Source organism: Ochotona curzoniae, unplaced genomic scaffold (assembly GCF_017591425.1).
Source record: "Ochotona curzoniae isolate NIBS_2020 unplaced genomic scaffold, NIBS_Ocur_1.0 contig_1302, whole genome shotgun sequence".
Taxonomy (NCBI): Eukaryota; Metazoa; Chordata; class Mammalia; order Lagomorpha; family Ochotonidae; genus Ochotona; species Ochotona curzoniae.
Genome location: NW_024465035.1, coordinates 1,105,418 through 1,127,194, shown reverse-complemented (window position 1 = coordinate 1,127,194; position 21,777 = coordinate 1,105,418).

Genomic DNA, 21,777 nt, shown 5'->3' with positions numbered 1-21,777 from the left:
GGGATCCCGGCATGTGCAAAGCGAGGATTTAGTCACTGAGCCACTGTGCTGGGCCTGAGAAAGGATCTTCCTTTGCAACTGAAAAGTAGTCCCTGGAGGCCAGGCAGGTTGGTGGTCAGGCAGGTGCTGCTGGCCTCCTGGAGGCTGGTGCAGTTCTACATGGTGGTCCCCCTCATTGGTGTCCAACTTCTCCCCAGTCAGGGACGTATTCCTTCTTTTTATCGCAGCCCCTTTTCTGAAAGCCATGGAAAGACAGGGTGTTCTCTCCTGCTCCAGCCATAGGTCATGAGCGCTGGTGAGAGTGGAGATGGGACACTATTCCATGATCCTCACAAATGATGCTGGGTGAGCTGCTGCTGCAGCCACGCCCCAGAAATTTCTAGAAGGCCGACCATAGGTTGCTAAACAGTCTACCCTATGAACTACAGGGAACATATTCTCCCTTCCCCTCCCCTCTTCAGATGTCTGTCCAACACCCAGCCTCAATGCCAGAGGCACCTGTGCATGCTGTGTTTGCCACACCCCAATGGAGTGCAATGCCAGCCTTCCATCTGGTAGGCTCCCCTGAACTCTGTGAGTTGGTCTTTGGTTCTGCCATTTCCCCCCAAACCCTGAAGCAGACTGGAGGTGTCTAGTTCTGGGTGGGCTATGTTAGACTATCTCTACTGACTCCCACCATAGCTGGGTTTAGCTAATGAATCAGGAACCATTGAAAGACCCACACGCAATACTGCATTACAAGTATGTTTGTGTCTATCTGATTGCATTAGCTTTCACAGTGACACATATCCCAAAACAAGGAAGAAGAGCTGCTGAAATGGCTTGAAAAAAATCCCATTCCCACAGTTCCTGATCTTAGCTGGAATCAAGGTTGGCTTGGGTTTCAACAGTAATTGGGAAAGTTGGTAAGATGTGGCCACCCATCATGTGACTGTTCCTGTGACAATGGCCAGGGGCCCATGACATGTCTAAGAAGGTTCTGACTGGGAGACCTCCGGCGGGGGGGTGGTGATCCATAGCCCTGTGCAGAACAAGTGGCTCTCTCATCAGATGGGTCATGGCGAACATTGCCCCTCACCCCAGGTGACCAGTTAGGCAGGAAAGGGTCTGCGTGAGGGTAGGTGCTGTAGGGTCTGCCACCTGGGGTGGCCAGGAGACAGAAGGAGGCACCTGCTGGAGCCTTCATGTGGACCTTGAAGTGGATACCCCCAGTCCTGCTGCTGCTTCTTTATGTGCTTTGCAATGATTAATGCAGCCTAGCCAGGGACCCCTTCTGGTCACAGCTCCATCTCCTGTTACCACCACGCCCCTCCTTCCTGTGCACAAGGGTTTGCTGTGTATGCTGTGGGGCTGTGCAGCCCGTGGTGTGCCGAGCTTTGAGCTTAGGGAAGGTCAGGCCAAATGAGGCAGCTTCAAAAAGTTTGTGGAAAGTTTGCATTATCTTTTAAATTCTTTTTTCCTCAGAAGCCTTTGAAGTCCTCCTGTGTTACTAGGGTAACAAATCAAACTCTTAATCCCAATGGCTTACCAAGAGTCTATTTCTCACTTCGATAGAGTGTGTTATGGGGGTCAGCAGGTGGTGGCCTCTGTACGGTGACTCAGAAATCTGGGTCACGCCTAGGTTTTGAGTGTCACCATCCCCACACACATCCTGTAGGAATTCCATAGCAGAGAACAGAAGGGATGGACCAGATGGCTTGCTTGGATAGCTCCACCCCGCTGTCCTCGACTTTCATCTCCTTTACAGTCATGAAATTTGTCATATCCACGGGACATTTCTGTCTCCACAATGGAGGGTTGTGATTTGTCTGAAAATACTGTAGTGACTGAGGTCCAGTCTTATCTGAGCTATACTGGCCATGGCAGTGACATTGTGCATTTATATAGCTATTTTATATCTTGACAGCTTTTGCATATATCTCATTTTACTCTCTCAACATCTTTCTGAGGACAGGTGGCACACTTCCAGTACTGTTCCGTCAGGGTAGTGGGCACAGAGGGCTCAGTGCCTCTCTCTGATGCCGACTGTGTGGCTGATTCTTCTGAAGACAGGGTTGTGATGAACCACCCCTCCTGCCCAGTGCCACCCACAGTAGGTCTTGCAGATACGTGAGTGTCTGGTTTGATGCTGTAGTAACAACGCAGCTGACTCCTACTGAATACATGATGATTAGATGCTAAGTGGACCTGTCAGATTCCATTGGGAGATGAGGAGGGGAGCTGCTGCCTGTATCTGTTCTAGAAATTCCCAGAAGAGACTTTTTTAACGCTTTTGAAAAAAGTGACAAACTGTCAAAAGCAAGAGATTTGGCAGTTTAAATTGCTGCATTTTAAATCATAGGTCTGTTTGCTATGAAACAACATAAAATTGCAGCTTTTTTTTAAGCAGTAGAAGAAATAAATAGAGTCTTTGATTTAAACAGGGTGGTTTGGACACAGCTAGTCATCCCTGCCCTCTTGAGATATCAATAAAATTGCAGCCAAAAGACGGAGCAATGGTGGCAATCTGCAAGCACAGAGAGAGCAGGAGCTGAGAGGTGAGGGGGACAGGGTGGGACATGGGACACTGGTGGTGGAGACCATGGACAGGCGCTGTTCACAGCCCAGGAACCGCTGGGCGCCCGATTGCCTCATGGAAACAAATGAGTGAGGGAAGTCAAGGCCACGACTTGCTGGCGAGCACCGGCTGCTACTTTGTCGCTCAGCTTCCCCGGAGGGCTGATTGACAGCTGTCACCCAGCACAGAAGTACTCCAGAGCAGACAGCAGAAGGAACCAAATGGGCCAAAGAGGGTGGGGGAGAAAGACAGAAAACTGTGGACCCAATCTATGAGGTCCGAAGCTAACTAATGGGCACTCCAGAGAGACAGAAGAGGGGAGATTGGTGGGAGGAAATTATCAAAGAGATAATAAAAATGCATTTCCCAGAACCGAAGGACTTGGGTTTTAGATTGGGCCTGCCACCGGCTTAGCACAGTGGATGAGAAATGACTGTCCTCAAGGCCAAAGATCCTAAGAACTTTCAGAGAGAGAGAGAGAATCATAGAGAAATAAGTGTGCTTCAAAACGACATCAGACTTCTTAACAGCAAGCCAGGGTGCTGGCAGAGAATTCTTCAGAATCCCTAAAGGATGATTTTTTTTTTCAGTCCAGGAGGTCCTGTATGGCCGGACTACAAAGGGCAAGAATTACGATCTGTCACACATTCTTTTTATTTATTTATTTTTTTCAGGTTTCCAAAAAATGAGTGAGCTGGAGCCGAAGTTGTGGTGTAGTGAGTGAGTTAGGCTGCCACTTGTGTTGTATTGGGTACCAGCCAACCCAGCTCCCTGCTAACGCACCTGAAAGAGGACAATAACCCAGGAGCTCAGGTTTCAGTCAAGCACTCAGAGCAGGTTCCATACATTCTTCTGGCTCCTGGATGAGTTCCTGGCTCCTGGCTGGAATGGCTTGGTCCAGCTCTGGCCATGGTGGCCTTCTGGGGAGTGAAGCAGCAGATGGAATATCTACCCCTCTCCCATTGCTTTGTCCTTTTGGGGGTGGAAGGATGGTTCATGTGGCCGTGTGTGTGCACGTCTGCACGTGTGTGAGCCGCAGGCCCTGTGTGTGCACGTCGCACGCGTGTGAGCCGCAGAGGGCTCAGGCCTCGTCTTTCCCAGTGGAGCTGGTGGGTGTTGCTGAAAGCAGCTCTAGCATGAGCTTCACAAACATCTTACTGAGCAAGATGAAGATGCGGAGCAGGTGATGGGGCACACGGCCTGTGAGGCTGGCATCCCATGCGGATGCCTGTATCCCAGATGCTCGGTTTCCAACCCAGCTCCCTGCTAAGACCACTGGGAAGGCAGTGGAAGATGGTCCAGGTACATGTCACCTGCCACCCAAGTGGGAGACCTGGGGGAGTTTCTGACCCTTGGAGTGGGCCCAACTCGGAGTATTGCTGCATGTACAAGGTATCTCTCTCCCTCTCTGTGTAATTCTGCCTTTTGAATAAATACACATTTTAACAATTTGATTGTGTCCTCTGGAACATAACTTCCATGGCCAGGAGATACTGCTCACACATCACTGCAAACACATGGCATCACTCATTGCCTAGCCCCCTATTCTATTGCACTATTACTTCATTAGTTACACTTTAAAAAAGATATATTTTATTTGAAGGAGTTACAGAGAGAAGAGAAGGAAGGAGGCAAAGGAGAGATGGAAAGTGAGCTACAAAGAGGCAGAGCAGATGAGGGGTCTTTTATTCGCTGGCTCACTCCTCCGAAGTCGGTGATGGCCAGGCTGGGGTGGGTTCTAACCAGCAACCCTCAAGCATACGAACTATCTGATGAGGCTTTCCCAGATGTGTTAACAGGGAGCTGGATCAGGAATGGAGCAGCCATGGCTTCAGCTGGTATCCGTACAGGATGCTGGCATCACGGACAGCAGCTTAATACACCGCACCACAATACTATCCCCTAGGACGAGGTACCCAGCGCTCTTGCATCCAACCGAGACCTTATTTTTCAACGTCCTCTTGAGCCAGCATCTGTCCCCGGGGGACGGCTGCAGCCGCATGCTGACTCCCCACAGCTCCAGGTCTTTGTGTCTATAATAGAGACTGTCAAAACGCTGGTTAGAACTATTTTTAAGAAGACCCATTTAGCATCGAAGTGATGCCAGCAATGAGGCCTATGAAGAAAGACGACAAATGATCACTTCCTCTTCCAACTCCGTCTGAAGCCTGAAGCTGCAAGACTAACCAAGTCTATTCTTGGACGTCAAGACACAAGTTTCTTTTTTTTATTGTTTTGTAAAATGCCAATCAAAATGTAATGCCATCAGCACTCTGGGAGTCTGTGGATAGTGTGTGAGTCCTGCCCACAGGGGTCCTGTCCTTACAGAGACACAGGCAGCCTGCCGGGGTCAGTGTCTGCCGGGGTCAGTGTCTGCTGGGGTCAGTGTCTCCCAGGCCGCTGGTTCCCCACAGAGTTGGCCCCAAAGCAGGTAGTGATTCTTGGGACTCTGCTTGCTAACACCTGTTCTGTCTTTCAGGGTGGGAAAACCCCAGAGGGCTTTCAGTTTGCTTAGTAACACAGGCAAAACAACAGGAAGTACATATTGGTAAATCCTATTTCATATTCATCTTTTTTTCTTTTTTTAAAATTGTATTTGTGATGACGTTTACACAGTTGATTAGAGTGAGAAGGGTTGAGGATTAGGGAGAGTGGATGAGACCATTGTTTCCAAATTTTCTTTTTCCCTCACCTCATCTGGGACCAAGCACAAGGGGAACTCCTAGGCTCTCGAGCCTGGACAGGAGCCCCAGGTCCCTGCATGCCCCCACTGTTGCCATCCCCCAACCCCCTACAAGCCTGTCACCACAAGGCCTATAGTCATCTTTATATCAATGCAGTCATAAATTCTTTAACTTTTATGGAGGAAGCCCAAAGTGCCTAGGGCTAAGCCATGAGTGTCACACTGAAGTTTTGGTTCCATTGATATAGGTTAGGGAGCCTGTCTTTGGGGTTGCTGGCTGGGGGGCAGTAGGACCTCTTAGGATCTGCTGGAGAGTAAGGGCATGGTGCAGGACTGGGGACCCAGCAGCAGCTCAGAAGGTGGGGCCATTCTTCAAAGACAGCAAATACTGCTGGACGCTCTGCTAATTCAAGCTATGCTGCGTGACTGACGGTTTCCCTAAAGTCTTCCAGATTCCAGACATGTAACAATGACAGATCCAGAGGAATAAAATCCTTCCAAAGTGAGTAAGTGAGGAGTTTCTGTTTGGCCAATAGTCAGTCGTCATGAACGATTCTAGAAACATGAGTATCATTTTCTCCCGGCAAGGGTGAGCAGTTCGCTGAGGTCAGAGCCAGATTGTCCAGAGCCTTGGCAAAGGGCAGCCTTGGGCGGGGGGTGGGCGGGCAGGTTTGCTCCTGGAGACCCTCTGGTTACTTACCTGAATGAGCAGTGACCACCTCTCAGATCTCTGTCCCAGCCTTCCCTTCCCACAGGGAGGTGCGGGTGGGAGCTCCAGGAGGGAAGGGGCTTGACTTGTCTGGGTTCTCCACTGAGCCCCTTCTTGGGATGCAGACTCCTGTGCCCGGTCTCTCTACTCTCATGGCTTCTGGGAAGTGAGGCATGGGTTTGGTGATGTGGCTCATGCTGGGAGTCTTGGGAAGGGTTTCCTATTATAAAAAGGTGCTTGGGAACAACAGAATGATACCAAATCCTTGTTCTATTTGGAAATATTTGCTTGTTATTTCCACCTCTTCTGGCTGTAGTAATATTAACCGATCTGTGCCAAGAGCTTCCTGCACACAGTCGGCCTTTCTAGGCACCCTGTGTTCTCACTCGAGTGGGCAAGTGGCTAGAACCATGTGTATCCTTATCGTGGCATCACCATCTTTCTTTTCATGTACCTACTACTGAACACAGAGCTTCTGTGAAAACAACCATGCTGGTAGTCACCGACTCACCTTGAAACAATCCTCTGATGCAGATACGTTGGTATTTCTGCTCTACGGCCACAGAGACGGAGGCAGAGCCAGTGAGGCAACTCATCAGGGCCGAATGTCCTGAGCTGGGCGAGTTGCTGCTCTCTGGATCTTCAGGGTACTGCTTTCCCTGCTGTTCACTCTTCCTCTTTTCATTAGTGTCTCACACCCACAGGGCTCCTGTGCCCGGGCTGATGCAGCAGTCCACAAAGGCTCACTCTCCCTGGGTGGTTCTTTGTTGTTGTTGTTGTGGTTTGGGTTGCTAATTTCTTATCCTCATGCTTGTCTCACATCCTCATATGCATTTCTCCACTCTGCACTATAGCAGGTAATATACTTAAACAGTGTAACAGGGTGTCGAAGTTAAGGTGAGCTCATGTTGTTTCAAACCTCAGAAAATAGATAACTTACTGCAGGAAGGTGGGATGCTGTGAAGGGGGAGACCTCGTATGCCTGTGTGTGGTAACCGAAACTGCTGCTTGCTTTCACCAGCACAAATACTAACATTGGAATGATGACCAAAATGATGAAGAGTGCAGGAAAATGCACCTGACACAAGTCGCTGTGATCTCACATGGAAGGCTCTTGTGTGAGGACATCCACCTGCTGTGATCCTTGTGGCTGATCCTGCAGCCAAGGACCCTCATCTCCAAAAGACATGGCTGATCTTCATTTATCCCTGGGCCTCACTGAATATGCCCTTCATTCACTGTGGCACGTGCCCGCCCAGGGGTGTGTTTATTCCTGATTAAATTCATTATCTTAGGAGAATCTGTCTCTATTATTTAAGTTGACAATAGGCATGTCTCATTAGAAAATCTCTGGAGTTGTTTCATTAGGCATGCTTGGGTTCTAATTTGTAAGAAAAGCATTGTTCCTAAAAAATCCATTCTGCCTCTGGCTTTTCCCATCCGCTTCCTTGCTTTCACAGCTGCCCAGGTAGATTTATGCACGCTTAGTTCACAGCTTCTCCAGCACATTCCACTTAATTGCAGGGATGGACCCTGCAAGCTTAACCTCCTGCTGGTAGACCTAATAACACCGTTGATAAGCACCTGCCTGCTGGTCCTCTGATTAGATCTCAAACCTCTGTGATGTGTAAATGGGAACTGCCAGATTACAAACGCCAATACCCATAATTTTACTAAATCCTGCTAAAGCACTTTCCAAGACAGCTGTTCCAATGTCAAACTCCCAGCAAGCATTTGTATTTTTCTTATGAAAGTTTATCATTTTTATTGGGGAAATGGGTGCTGTGTAATCCTTGATTTTAAGGCATTGGCCTTAGCACAGCATGCTTATTAAGAAAACAAAAGCAGAAGATGAAGAAAGTATAAGAAAGAAGTAAGAAGAGCTGACTTGAAAAGAGCTATGTGTCAATCCCTGTTGGACAATAACTTTCATTCTTTTGATTATTCTCTTGGAGGAAAGTGGAATTCTAGCATTCAAAATATCTTTGGATGCATTTGAGTGGCAGAGCATCTTTCCTTCTCTTTCTTTCTTTCTCTCTCTTTCTTTCTTTCTTTCTTTCTTTCTTTCTTTCTTTCTTTCTTTCTTTCTTTCTTTCTTTCTCTCTTTCTTGTTTGTTTGTTTGTTTGTTGATACAGTGGCAACACAGTGTACTGTTGCAGTTCTACACAGAGGCAGGTCACTTGGACACACGGAGCAGAGAGGGGCTGGCTATGGCTAGGGAGGATGGAAATGGTCTTCCTGGGATTGGCTGGCCAGAGAAGGAGGCTCAGGGAGTACCTACCTATGTGGAATTAAGGAGATTTCAGGGTTTTAAGCTTGGCAGAACTAGGAAAAAGTTACTTCCTTAGAAGCTATGCATTTTCAAGCAAATTGTTTAGCCTGTTGAGCTTCTGCAAAGCAGGGTTAATAATAGCAATCATCAGGAATTTCTGAAGGGGCTAGAGACGATCTACGTGTAGCCTGTATTGTAGTCCCTCCCAACATGCACAAACACACGACATTGATGCGAGCAGTGAGGACAACTATCTGTTCAAATGACTGAGCTTGTGATCTTGCAGTGGGAAGACGGAACTGAGGAGAATCCGAGTCCCCTGCCACGGTGCCCGCGTCCTGAGCATGTGGTGCGGGACTGAGTTCCCTGCCACGGTGCCCGCGTCCTGAGCATGTGGGTGCGGGAGCAGATGGCACAGTCCCCGCGTCCTGAGCATGTGCGTGCGGGACTGAGTCCCCTGCCACGATGCCCGCGTCCTGAGCATGTGGGTGCGGGACTGAGTTCCCTGCCACGGTGCCCGCGTCCTGAGCATGTGCGTGCGGGAGCAGATGGCACAGTGCTGGGATCTGAGCCTTGGGCTTGCCCTTCCTCTGATCTGTGACAGGAGAGGTTCTGCCTGTGGAGCAGTCTGCAGCCTGGGAGACCTTCTGATGAGTGGGATCTGCCCTCAGCAGAGGGCACCCTTCTAGCTGCAGGCTGGTATTTGTGTGTCTTGCCCAGAGGGACCCAAGCACGGATGGGTGCTGCACTTACAAAGGATTTCTTCATAATAGATGACTGATCTTTATGAGATGAAACACGTAAAGATGCTGGGAAGGTCCTCCCAGGGTCCCAGGCCCTGGGTCGAGCCTGGCTGCGGGAGACCAGCCTCTAACGCAGATGGCAGTGGGTATAGGTCACAACAGTCTGAGCCTGCAGCCCTGCTGCGCTACTGACAGGGGGATGACCTGAGCAAAATCATTGTCTCTGAAATTTAGTTTTCTTACCCAGAAACAGTGCTAAAAGTAGCAACGCCATAGAGTTTTCAGGAGAATCAAAAGAAGTCTCCTTCACATTTCCTGTGCTTAATGAATGATACCTGGGGTGTCAGAAGGCAGACCCTCACAGAAAAGGGCAGGTGAGTGGCAGGTGAACAGGCGTGTGCTGGGCAGCTAGGGCGGGGTGGGGGTGGGGCTTCAGCTGTGAGAGAGCAGCTAACAAAGGCCTGACACTCCCAGGGCTTTGCAGGTGGTTTTGTTTGACTGGCGTGTCATGTAGAGATGGGAAGGGCTGTGCACTAGCTGCAGGGTGAGCGTAGGCAGTCTTAACCAGTTCTCTAATTGCCTCATGCATGTCTCCGTCATGTGGAGAAGATGCCTACTTCCTTGCGGTTAGAAGCTCCACATGTTCCTGCTGACTGGACCAGGTTGGACATCCTTGAGAAGTACCTGCTGCCTCTGCAGATTCCAGCTGTGGCCAACGGCACAGTGCGTTATGGCCAGCAGGCCTCAGCAGTCTTGAATTCTTATTTCAGAAGCCTTTCACCCACCACGGGCTACCACCCTCCGAGGTTTAGCTACACTCTTGAGCCAGGTTGCAGGTGGCACCACCCTGTGCCCCTGCTTCTCCAGCCCCTGCCAAGGCCACTGCAACTTGTTTTCGTTGCATCCCACTCCTGGCCCCAAGTCTTTATCAGGGTTTAGTGGAGGGAAATGGAGTCACTGTATGCATCATAGCACAAGGGATTTATCACGACAGTTAGACTTTTCACCATTGTGGGAGGAGTTGGGAAGTGGAGGTCCGTGTTTGGGAGCTGAATCGTCTCCTCTCCTCTGATGTTTTGCATTGGAGTCTGCTTCTCCAGTGGCTCTGACTACGATTGCATTTGGAGACAGAGTCCCTAAAGAGGAAATGAAAGCAAACTGAAGTCACTAGGTTGGACTCTCATTCAGTAGGAACTGAGATGTCTTTATAAGAAGAGAACGACAGTGGCCAGGGGCCTGGTGTAGCACACTAATCCTTCGCTTGCTAGTGTCAGCATCTTATATGTGTGCCAGTTCATGTTTTGGCTGGTCCATTTTTTGCCCAGCTCTCTGCTTCTGACCTGGTAAAGCAGTGGAGCATAGCCCAAGCCTTTGAGCCTTGCATTCACATGGGAGACCTGGAAGAAGCTCCTGGCTCCTGACTTCAAATCAGCTCAGTTCTGGCTGTTGCGGCCATTTGGGGAGTGAACCAGTGGATGAAAGATCTTTCTCTGTCTCCCCTTGTATCTCTGTAAAATCTGCCTTTCAAAAAAATCCTTTCTTAAAAGCAAGAGGATGGCAGAACACAGATGCACATAGAGGGATGATCGTGCAGATTAAAGAGCATAAATCACCTACAAGCACAAGTACGAGGCCTTGTAAGAAAATAACACAGCTGACAGCTTCCAGAAACACAGCTGACAGCTTCCAAAACCAAGGGAAGATACATTTCTGCTGTTTAAGCCAGCCAGTCTGTGGTACTTCTGCATGGCAGTTCCTGCAAAAACACAGCCTGGCAGTGAGGCTGGAGAGCCAGGCAGGGGCAAGTCAGCCTGTCCAGCTGCTGAAGTGGCAGTGGGCAAGTAGCATCCCCAGGAAGATGTGGAAGGTGTGGCATCTTGGCAGTGCCGTTCTGTGGTGGGTCTGGGGCCACTGCTGGTGATCAGGGGAGGAAGTGGAAAGGCAGGCCCGTGGCCGTGGAGAAGCAGCCGGAAGCCACCAGGCTCTGTGTGTCTGTTGGGCTCCATCTCTGACCTCAAATGCCTTCAGGGAGAAGTGGCTGCTGCTCCACTTCCACCTGTAACTGCCACTTTCCGTGAACTTGGGTTTGGAATCAGAATCGAGGGAGTCCTGGGGAAGAAAACTTCCAACTTCGCTCAGTTGAGAACAGGCTAACGCAGCGAACTAACCCTTCGAAACATTCTGGAAAAACAAGGGCGCGTGAATCTCAGGATTGAAAACTAAACACGTGGAAGTAAATTCATCATCACGTACACGTTAAAGGGTCTTCCAAGATTGCTGTGTAAAAACTCAGCATTTTGGAAATGTCTCTGGCTACTTGGTCGTCCTTCTCCTGGGCACAGCCGTATGATGGGACTTGAACAGGCTAACAGACAACGGAAGGAAGGAAAGGCATGTTTATTTTGGTGCAAAGGTTTTTGAAACTCAGGTTTTGTGTTGTTATAATGCATATTCCTCCAGAAATTGTTGAAGACTCCTTATATGAACACCCTACCTGTATCGGATTGGATGTGGGTAGGCACGTCCTGCTGGTTGCCACTATCGGCCTTGCTGCTCTCCCTCCTTTCTGCCCACGCTCCCCCCTCAGACAGCAGTTCTAACATCCCAAGGCTCTTCCAGGGAACTCAGTCAGCGTGTCCCTGGCTGCCTGCCCTTCCACACAAGTGCGGCGCCTTCACTTCTGAACAACCGAGAACAGGCTCCTGCAATGCTCACAATAGCACCACGCTTGGTTCCTTGCATGTCGGATGCCCCTTGGAGCTTGAGAGGGTGACCTGAGTGGAGACACGCTATCAACTTCACGAATCTCATCCATCCTGTGGGCCTGCAGTGCACCTTGCATGAGGTCTGGCTGCTTTAGCTAAATAATGGGAGCTATTATTTGGATAACACTTTGAACAATCAGCCAGATGTTTCCTAATCTAGTACCTCGGTGTCCAGGCTATGGCTGTGTTTACACTATGTCCTACCAGGCCCTGCAGATATGAACAAACACATTCTAAAGACATATTTGAACAAATCCTGGAGATGCCAGCAATCCTGGCTCTCAGCCCAGGCAGAAGCCACAACAAGGTGAGCTTTGCCCTGTGATCGAGGCTTTTCCTTTTCTGGCAATTCAAACATCTGTCCAGGACATGAAAGCTCAGGTTTAGCCTAAATCCAACCAAGTCTTGTAAGTGGAAGAATAAAAATAAAGAGGAGACATTGCTGACAAGGTTGTAGTCGTTGGCTAGCTTGGCAGGGCTTTAAATAGCTGCTATTGGGGAAGCGTGAAGGAGTCTAAAAAAGAGTACATTCCATTTCTTTTGCCTCCGGAGCCCCTGCTCCCAGGGGTCAGTGGGCAGAGGAGCTATAATTACACCTCAAGTGGTTTGAATGACACAGGGGGCAATGCTGAGGCCTAAGGTTGCAACAGAAGCAGGTGCCTTTCTTCACTTTGGCATGGCTCACGCAGCCCCCAGATTTCTGCAGATAACAGTCCCGAGAATTCCAGAGAGACCAGATTCCCTGGAGGGGCTGGTGATGGAAATAGAAGTGGCTATTCTCAGCAGCTTGTAACCCTGGTCTTACAGGCCACCTCCTCCATCCTTCAGCTGCCACAGAGAGCTCCGAAGACAAGTGAGTTGGGGTGGTTTTCCTTAGGAAAACGATGGTGTGGATGGACACTAGCAGTCCCTCCTCGGAGAGCCAGCAGCCTCAGAAATGACCCTGTGCTTCTTGTGTGAGCATGTGTGCGCTCACGTGTGCGTGTGTGGACTCACATGTGTGCGTGTTTTTCTGGCAAGTATGGTTCAAGTCATCACTCTGACTCAGAATCATCCCACCTCAGACTTTCCTCAGCTTCCTGGCCCTCCTGCCCTTGGGGTGATCAGGGAGGAGATGGCAGAGAGACAGGCCTCAGGGGGTGTCAGTTTCTAGCTTGTCACATGCTCCTGTGAGCCAGATCCCTTTGGCACACACACCCACAGCTACGTCCATGCATTTTCCCAGGCACCAGCAGAGGGAGCTTGCAGCAGGAACCAAGAGCCTCCCAGGGCCACAGATGGCAGCATTAGCAATTCTGCTTTCCATTCCCTTTTCTATGTTGGGTACCAACCTACCAAACTGGAAACTCTCCTCCTTGAAGCTCCCCAAGTGGTCAGAGGCCCGGTCCCTCTCTGAGGCAGCAGCAAGCTTTGCTTTATGCTCAAACTTTTAAAACAAAGATTTCATTTTTCCAATGTCAGAGTTATTGAAAAGGAGCTTCCGTCTGTTTACTCACTCCCCAGTTGGGCGCAGTGACCAGGGACAAGTCGGGTGAGAGCCAGGAGCTTCACTCAGCTCTCCCACATGGGTGTAGGAGCCCAAACACTTGGATCAACTTCTGCCACTTTTCCCCAGGCATTAGCCAGGAGCTGGATGGCAGTGGGACTTGAAGCAGCACCCACATGGGAAGTGGTAGTACCAGGGGTCGTTTTACCCATACACCATAATGCTAACCTTTATTCTTAAAGCTTTCTGCTCTCTAACTTTGCCAGTAGTTTTGATCTGTGATCAGAGAAGGTTGTGGAAGGTTCGGGACTGGCAATAGTGTAGGCACCCAGACCAGGGCTGCAGATATGTATAAAAGGTCCTAGATTCTGGCCATGGGAAGCTCGTGGTCTCTGGAGGGAGTGTTGGTCCAGGCAGGAACCAGGAAACACCCACGAGCAAAGAAAGTCTTGGATGTGACAAGACATGGGCTCATGGTGTGAATGAGAAGAGGAACACACAAGGGAAGGACTTGGGACAAGGAACGAGAGACCTGAGGCCGGGTGGGATTTAAGGAGAAGCAGAGAAGGAGCGAGTGCTGTTAATGGCTTCAGGAGAGGACCCCACACAGGGCTTTCTGCACTGCCTACACTATTGCCAGTCCCCATGGAGCGGTTTAATCATCCCCTGGGGAGCCATCCTGCACCCAGGAGGAGGAGGTTTACCAGCACCCAGTCCCAGTCTAGCAGGTATATGTCCCGCACCCCAACTTTGACAACTGAAACAAATACCCTTCAGGAGTGAAACAGCTCCCAATTGAGTATGACTGAGTATGATTGAGTATGATTGAGTATGGGCCCAGTGTGATGGCCTAGTGGCTAAATCCTTCCCTTGCATGCCCAGGATCTCATGGGAGTGCCAATTCATGTCCTGGCTGCTTCACGTTCCACCCAGCTCCCTGCCTGTGGCCCAAGAAAGCAGAGGAGAATGGCTTAAAGCCTTGGGACCCTGCACCTGTGTGGGAGACCCAGAGGAAGCTCCTGGCTCCTGGCTTTGAATCAGCTCCTGACTTACAGCTGTTTGGATCTTTATCTCCTCCTCTCTGTAAATCTGCTTTTCCAATAAAAGATAAACAAATCTTTTTAAAACAATTCCCACTTAGCAGGAAAGAAACTCCCTTCCCTAGGCTCCCTGATTAGAAGGTGTTGCACACTTGTCTCAAATCCAGACAATCCGACTGTGGAGTTTGAATTCTGACCTCAGGTGAGGCTGGAGCAGTGAGGCAGAGAGGACCCATTACAGCTTCGGGGTGGGGCAAAATGGGCTCTGATGCCTTCTCCAGAAAGCCCACCCTTGTCTGAGCCCCTGGACTGGAGTAGGCAGCTGCCCAGCCCAGGCTTTAAGGAGTGGTAACTGTTTGTAACTACGATTCTTGCAAGCCAACAGCTCTCTGAATATTAACGACTCCAGGATAGGAACATTTATCTTTCCATAAAGCCAGACTATCTGGCTCCAGGGGATCTATTACCAATATATTGCAATATTTCAGAAGTGATTACCCAGCCTGCTTTGGATTAAAATGCGTTTTGTGGCTAAAAAGTTATAGGCTAAAAAAATTTTTTTTTTTTTTAAATCTAGCAATGATGTTTGCTTTTCCCCAAATCTAATTCAGGCCTCACATTGCTGTTCTAAAATCTATTGATCTGTCAGCTCATCTCACATTGGAATAATGTAAAGTAAATTTACAAACTCAAACACCTGCTGAATCAGTGGGGGGGGGAGGGGGTTGGGGAGAAAGCCATGTTGCTTCTCAGGGCTCATTCCTGTGCCTTCGGCTTGACTTCTTGTGACTTCTTGGCAACGGTGAGTTTGCTAGTATTGTACCTGGAGCTGGAGTGTGCAGGTCGGGCATAGCTGCTGCCTTCACGGAACTCTCAGTCTGTTGTTGATCAGTCTGGGTGTCTTGGAAGGCTTCCAAGAGGAACTCGGAAGGGTGGGGGCCCTGGGGTCTGAGGGCAGAGGAGATTCAGAGCAACCGCTTGTTGTTTAGTTGGGTGCAGTGTGGATCCCAAGAAGCCACGCTGCACAGGACTTTCTTCCTGTCCGCTGTGGCCTTTGTTTATGCTTTGTGTGCCCGTGGTCCACCTGTCAGAATCCAGCCACCTGTCAAGTGTCAAGATCAGCTCACCACTGCACATGTGTGCGTACACACACACACACACACACACCTTCCTGTCTTCTTTCAGACCTCTGTTGGTTCTTGTTTCGGCAATAATCATTGTTTCTAAATTACTACAGGGCAGGTGCTCTCTCCGTGCTTTGAGGGCGTGATTTGTCTTGTAGTCCCCAGGTTCCCCAGCAGAGCTCTAGGAGGGAGATGGTATGCAACAGACCCCAGCGTCCATCCCTTGCGGAATTTCAAACTTCAGCTCTGGTGTTACTGACCAATTACAACACAGTATCCACCTGCCTCTGTGTGGCATCACTGACTGCCTTCTCCTGAGTTTCCCCTCACTTCTTTCCTAGCTCTTCCCAGCATCTGTGCGGCTGTTATGGTCAGAACTGAATTTTGCTCTCCGTACTCATGCAGACATCGGCACTCCTAAGTCTTACATTAACGGTTAATGGCTTAATGCTGATGGTGCTGGGTTACAGTGACTTTGATAGCTAGGAAGTGACCCAGGTGACCGGGATGCTGCTGCTGTAAGGTAATTCTCTAGACAGGGTTGGTTATGGAGTTTGGCTCAGCTTCTCTCTGCACAACAGCTGCCCCATCATGGAAGTGTCCCTCTATATCGACTGCCACTGCCAGCTTCCACCCGATGCTAGGCTGTGCTAGACCGTGAAGCGCAGACTGCTCACCAAACTAGCGCCTTCCTCCCCACCCCAGCCCTCCCTGGTGTTTACGTGTTGACAACTGCCATGACTATTTCTACTCTGGTGCTTCCTTCTGTGCAAGGTCCTATTTGGGGTGTGTGATTTCCTGTGTCAATGTACCGCTTGGCAAGGCTCCTGCCCTAGGGTTTAATTTCCACTCCCTTGCTGACAGGTAAGCAGGGCACTTCGCCTGCCTCTCAGGATTGTCAGCTCCAGGACTCCTCTATCCTGGGGACTTCCAAACAGATTGATTATACTTACCACCCCACCCCAAGTGTGCCCTTCCTCTTGCAACCTGGTGAATAGCACCAACATAATGTCAGTTGTCAATCCAGAGATGCAGAGAACGTTCTAGATTTCCCTTGGCCCCATCCTATCAGGTGAGCTCAGTGGTGTCTCCCAACAGTGACCTCTAGAACCTGCACCTTCCTCCCCACCCGTCTTTACTCTTCATTTTCTCCGCCCTGAACCACTCTTCCTCTCTCCAGGAGAATCTCTTCATTTTCCTAACTCACATGCTTCAATTTATATTCTTCAGAAAAATGTCGGAGTAATATTTAAAATCCTCACCGCCATCATCCTTTCCAGACATTGAAGGGATGCGGTAGGCTTCGGTGAATGATTCAAAGTGTTTTGACTCCCTTGGATGAGCGATGAGGATATTTTGAGCTTATTGTTATAGAATACAGCTGCTCCAAACTACAGTGTCAACTCTGGGACCTGGTGATCAGATGAACACGGCCTGACTTCTCCATGTGCTGTATTTCCTGGCCCAGAGAAGGTGAATTCCTCATCTTACGAAGCCATCACCAGTGTCCTGCTGTATCACGTGTGATATGCCAGCGCTGAGTGTTCTTCAAACAGGAACTGGCTTTCTTTGGATGAACACATTTCGCTGATTCCATAAAAAGAGGACTTACTGCTTCATTCCAGGGTGCACGTGAGAGAATAAGAACCCTAAGAACTTTTTATTTGATAGGAATAAATCTGTGTAACCAGCCAATGCTGGCTGCACTATTTATTGCTCCACTAGCAATACGATGTCACACGTGCTAATGCCTTTGTGTTGTCAAAGTACTTCTCATGAAGTCTTGCATTTTTATTTTTTGACTGTTGTCACATTGGCATGGCAGGTGGCCCTGAGAAGCAGGACTGGCATTTGAGTCTAGAGTTGAGTAGATTCCTAGTCTAGTGCTCATTAGATAATGGCCACAGAGTCTTCTTTGGGAAACACCTCCCTTTTGTAGCATGGCAAGTCCCAAAGTGGCCTTGAATATTATTTTTCAGTTTATTTGAGGAAAAAAAACCTTCCCATTTGTCTTTCTCCCTCCTTTTTCCTGGCTTGCAGTTAGCACTGATAAGATAATTGTATAGGATAGTAGCTAAGGCTCTTTTTCTGTTCTAGAAGTATCTGTGGACTAATTAGGGTGATTTCTCTGGTCACTAATGCTTTGGGAGCTTGGGCAATGCTCTCACCCACTATCCACCACTTGTTCCTCAAGTCTCCGCCCTCAGGTTCTTAGCATCAAGCGTAAAAGATGAAAAAGTTTCAGAGACCTAATGTGCAAAAAATGAACATGTACGTAGCAATAGTGTCTTGAACAGTTTATTTTATTTTTTACTAGGAAGAAATTTGTATCTGAGCTCCTAAGAATATTCTTGCTATGTGTGAGACTTGAAAAGCTATCACAATCCAGAGAGACAGGACAGAGAGCTGGGCGAGAAGACAACGTTGCACTCTCATGGGACAAAAGTGAGTTCTCAAATATCTTAGCAATAGCCAGGCTGCACCGATGATGGTGTGCATGTCTGGCCTCGTGGACCTGAATGCTCGCAGCTTTGAAACCCCAAGAATCAACACACGGCAGTGAGAGAAGCTTGGGATACATGGTCAGGGAGAGTCCAGGGTTATACAGCCAAGGGGAGTCCTGGGATACATGGCCAGGGGTAGCCCCAGGATACACGGCCAGGGAGAGTGTTGGGATACTCGACCTGGGGGAATCCAGGGATACACAGCCAGTGAGACTTCCTGTGACACTCAGGTGATCCTCGCCACCTTGAATGCCTTCTCTCCAGCTCTGCTTCCTCACTCTTCCAAAGGCAGCTGTGATGTCACTTCCTCTGGAAATTCCCTCACCCTTTGATGATTGGAATGACCCTTTCATATCTAGGGATTTCAAGTCACTTTGTACACTTCTTGACTTCTTGGTTCTGTGTCTTAGAGGCAGGGTAGCCTAGGGTCATAGTGCAGACTTGGCAGGTTGAATCCCACAGCGACCTCTCACTAGCTGTGTGAGCTTGGGCGACTTCTGTATAATGTGAGGTGGTGGTGATGGTGATGGTGATCTGCACCACAAAGGGTTGTCATGATGAGAACACAAAGCGAGTGCCCCGGTATCCACTGTTACTGTGGTGGGTACGGACTGGCCAGGATTAGAGTTACTTTTTAATCCCACTGCACTGAGCGCATAGTCAGTTTGAGGAGGCACTTGTTGAATTCTAGACTTTGCTTAATAGGGCTCAATAGTCATTTGTTTATTGAATTCTTCACTGAATTGAAATCAAGACATACAGGAAAGAATAGTATTGCAACAAGTCAACCAATCAATAAAAAATTTGTTAAATGTGAATTGAGAGACTAGCTTTGTGAAGCTTTCTGAATCTTAGTAGAGAACAAAACACAGCATCTTCTCTAATATAGCGAGCTGTTTACTATAACCTAAATTAAACAATTCCTTTGGCACCACAGATATTCTTAACGGAGACGTTAATGAACATCTAGTGACTCAAGCTTCCTGCCTGGGTTTCATTGACAAATATTAGGTAATGAAAAAAGCTATATCATCCAATCTCTTTCAACTTGTGGCTGATGGTGACAGCCCATCTCATCACGTGAGCCCAGAATGCACTCTTAAGACGCAGTGTTGTCTTCTGAGTTGCTTTTCACTTTCTATTTGGAATATATTATGAATTTACAGGAAGCTGCAAAGTCAGTATGAAGAGGCCCTGGGTCCCCTTTACAACAGTTGCATCTCTTGGAATTGTAGCACAAATGAAGAGACTGACATTCGTCTACAGCACACACACATTGTGTGTGTGTGGTGTGTGAATGTGTGTGTGTGTGTGTGTGTGTGTGTGTGTGATGTTCGCTCTCTGAATTTTGGCTTTGCATCTCTGTGAGTCTCTTATGAGTAAGTGATGGCCCAAGAGCCATTGGAGTGTGGGGTAAGTCCTGCAATGCCTTAGGGGGCTCCTGCAACGGGCACACGAGGGAGCTTGCTGATAGCCGGGGCTGCTCCGTGCAGACACTCTTGCATGGGCTGTGGAGGAAAAGGACCTTGCCAGCCTTGAGATTTGTTGGTGGGGTTTCCCACCCCCTGACTCCACCGCTTCTTCCTGTTTCTGGGGGATCACCCATGCTCCAGGACGTTGTTCTCCAGGGGGACCCCAGCAGTGGGTTCAGAGTCTTCTGCTAGGTTCTTAAGCACAGTAATCCAAGGATTGGCTCTGCTTTTATGAGAAGGAGCAAAGACAGAGCTAAAATGTGGCTGAGACAGCCACTGCGCAGCCCTGTTTATGAAGCTGCAAATAACCCGTTCACTGAGGTGTTGGCGATGATATTTTATAGGGGTTTCGAACACCTCATAAAGACCTTTTATTCAGCATGCTTAATTTTAAATGGGTCCTTAAATTGTAGGGCATCTAAATGCCAGTGTTCTTTGAATATTTATGTGCTCGCTTCAAGGAGAAAAACAGTGGAAATGGCCAGGATGGAGGGGAAGACAAGGGTACCATCCCTGGCTGCTCCAAGGGAGAGGCTTGGCTTTGACGGGGGTTCTGGCTTATTAGCAGGGCTGGGAGGAGATGTGGCAATTAGGAGCCCTCTGGCAGCTAATAGCATGGTAGACAAACTTCATCGTGCAAATGCTAGGGCAGTTGGTGAAGGCGGGTCAACTCCCGCCCCGCAGAGCAGTGCCAGGAGACACATGACTTCCAAAAAGCCAGGGAACATGGAAGACATGCTGTGTGTCAGGATTTACTGTAAGCCTCATTACAAGTAACTTGAGGATATTTTATTAGTAATGAATCTTTATTTCAAAGGTAGATTTACAGAGAGAGGGAGAAAGAGACAGAAAGATCTTTCATCTGTTGCTTCACTCTCCAAATGGTTGCAATTGCCAGAGGAGAATGATGCAAAACTATGAACCAGGAGCTTCATCTGGGTCTCTCACATGGGTCCAGGAGCCTACGGAGTTAGGCTAGCCTCAGATGCTTTCCCAGGCCATAAGTAGAGAGTTGGATTGGAAGTTAAGCAGCCGGGATTTCAACTGGTACCCATATGACGTGTTGGCACCATAGCTAAGGCTTAACTTACAATTCCTTGGCATTAAATCCTAGATGGATGGTTTAAGGCTCACCCCAGATAGAAGTCAAAGTTAAGGAACAGGCTGGGAACCACAGGGCTGGTCCACAGTGGACATGGTGTTTAATCTGTTTGCCCTTGGGGAGCTGTTCCCCAGGCTTCCTCATTGCCATGTGGAGATGAGAGAAGCAGCATGTGTTCACCAACTGAATGGTACCCTAGCACAGGATCTGGCACCTGCCGCAGCATGGCACCAATGTTCACACCCATCACTCTTGGCTTTATTTTGAGTCACAAACACTTAGCATGTGCTGAACACTTTTCCAAGGACCTTACTATCTCATCAGAGCAACTCCAGGGGCGGGTATTCGTTGTCAGTTTCCAGGTGGGAGGTGGGTTAGAAGTTCATAGAGGATAAATGAGTCACCCAATGTCACATGGGTGGGCCCTGGCCAACTGAAGTTTGTCCAGGCTCTTGGTTTGGACCCACCCTTCTGCGCTGCCTCACCCCGGGGGTCTCCCACCTCTGGAGATGGAGAGTGGCGTTGGACTACAAACCCTGCTCCCCCACAGGAGCTGGTGTCAATACCAACTGGTGGAATACAGCTTGCTGGGCCTCAGGGTGCCGGAAATCCAGTGTCTCTTGTCTGAACGCTTTCTTGGAGAATTGGGGCAGAGGGTGAAGGTCAAAGCAGCCTCTTCTTCCATGGATCCGAGTGATCTGTTATGATCATCTCGACTCTGCCTGCTCAGCCCTCCTGAGGCGCCACTGTGAAGTTGGCGTTTACCTCCTATTTGTTGCCTTTCCACCAGGAGAGCTGAAATCTCAAGAGAAGCTAAGTTACAGAGGAAAAGGCTTGCTGTGGTTCACAGCCGAGGTTTGGGTCTATCCTCATTGTGCCATCAGATTTCATAGACAAAACACAAACTCAAAGACAAATGACACCTTTCGAAACAGAAACCCTGGAGCAGTAAACTGCCAAATATGGGGCAGTTCTGACCACAAGGCTTACGTGATCACTCTGATCTTACACTCAGAATGGCCTGGTCAGCATGTCATCACTTGCATCAGGGGTCAGGGAAAGAAGAGGAAGAGGAAGCGGAGATGATCAGACTTGCCCTCAAGGAGGAAACGTGCTAAGGTTTGGCAGGAGTCTATTACCCTTACACACAGGTGTCTCAGCTCCAAAGTCACATGCTGATGGCACTGACACAGGTGGGACCTGGCTCCCGCTATAGTGGCTGGTGAATGGGCCAGGTAGAGACCTTTGGGACTTGGGAGATATGCCATTTGAAGGTGGTGTCCCAAGAAGGCTGGCTGCATAACCCACATCGCCCCGGC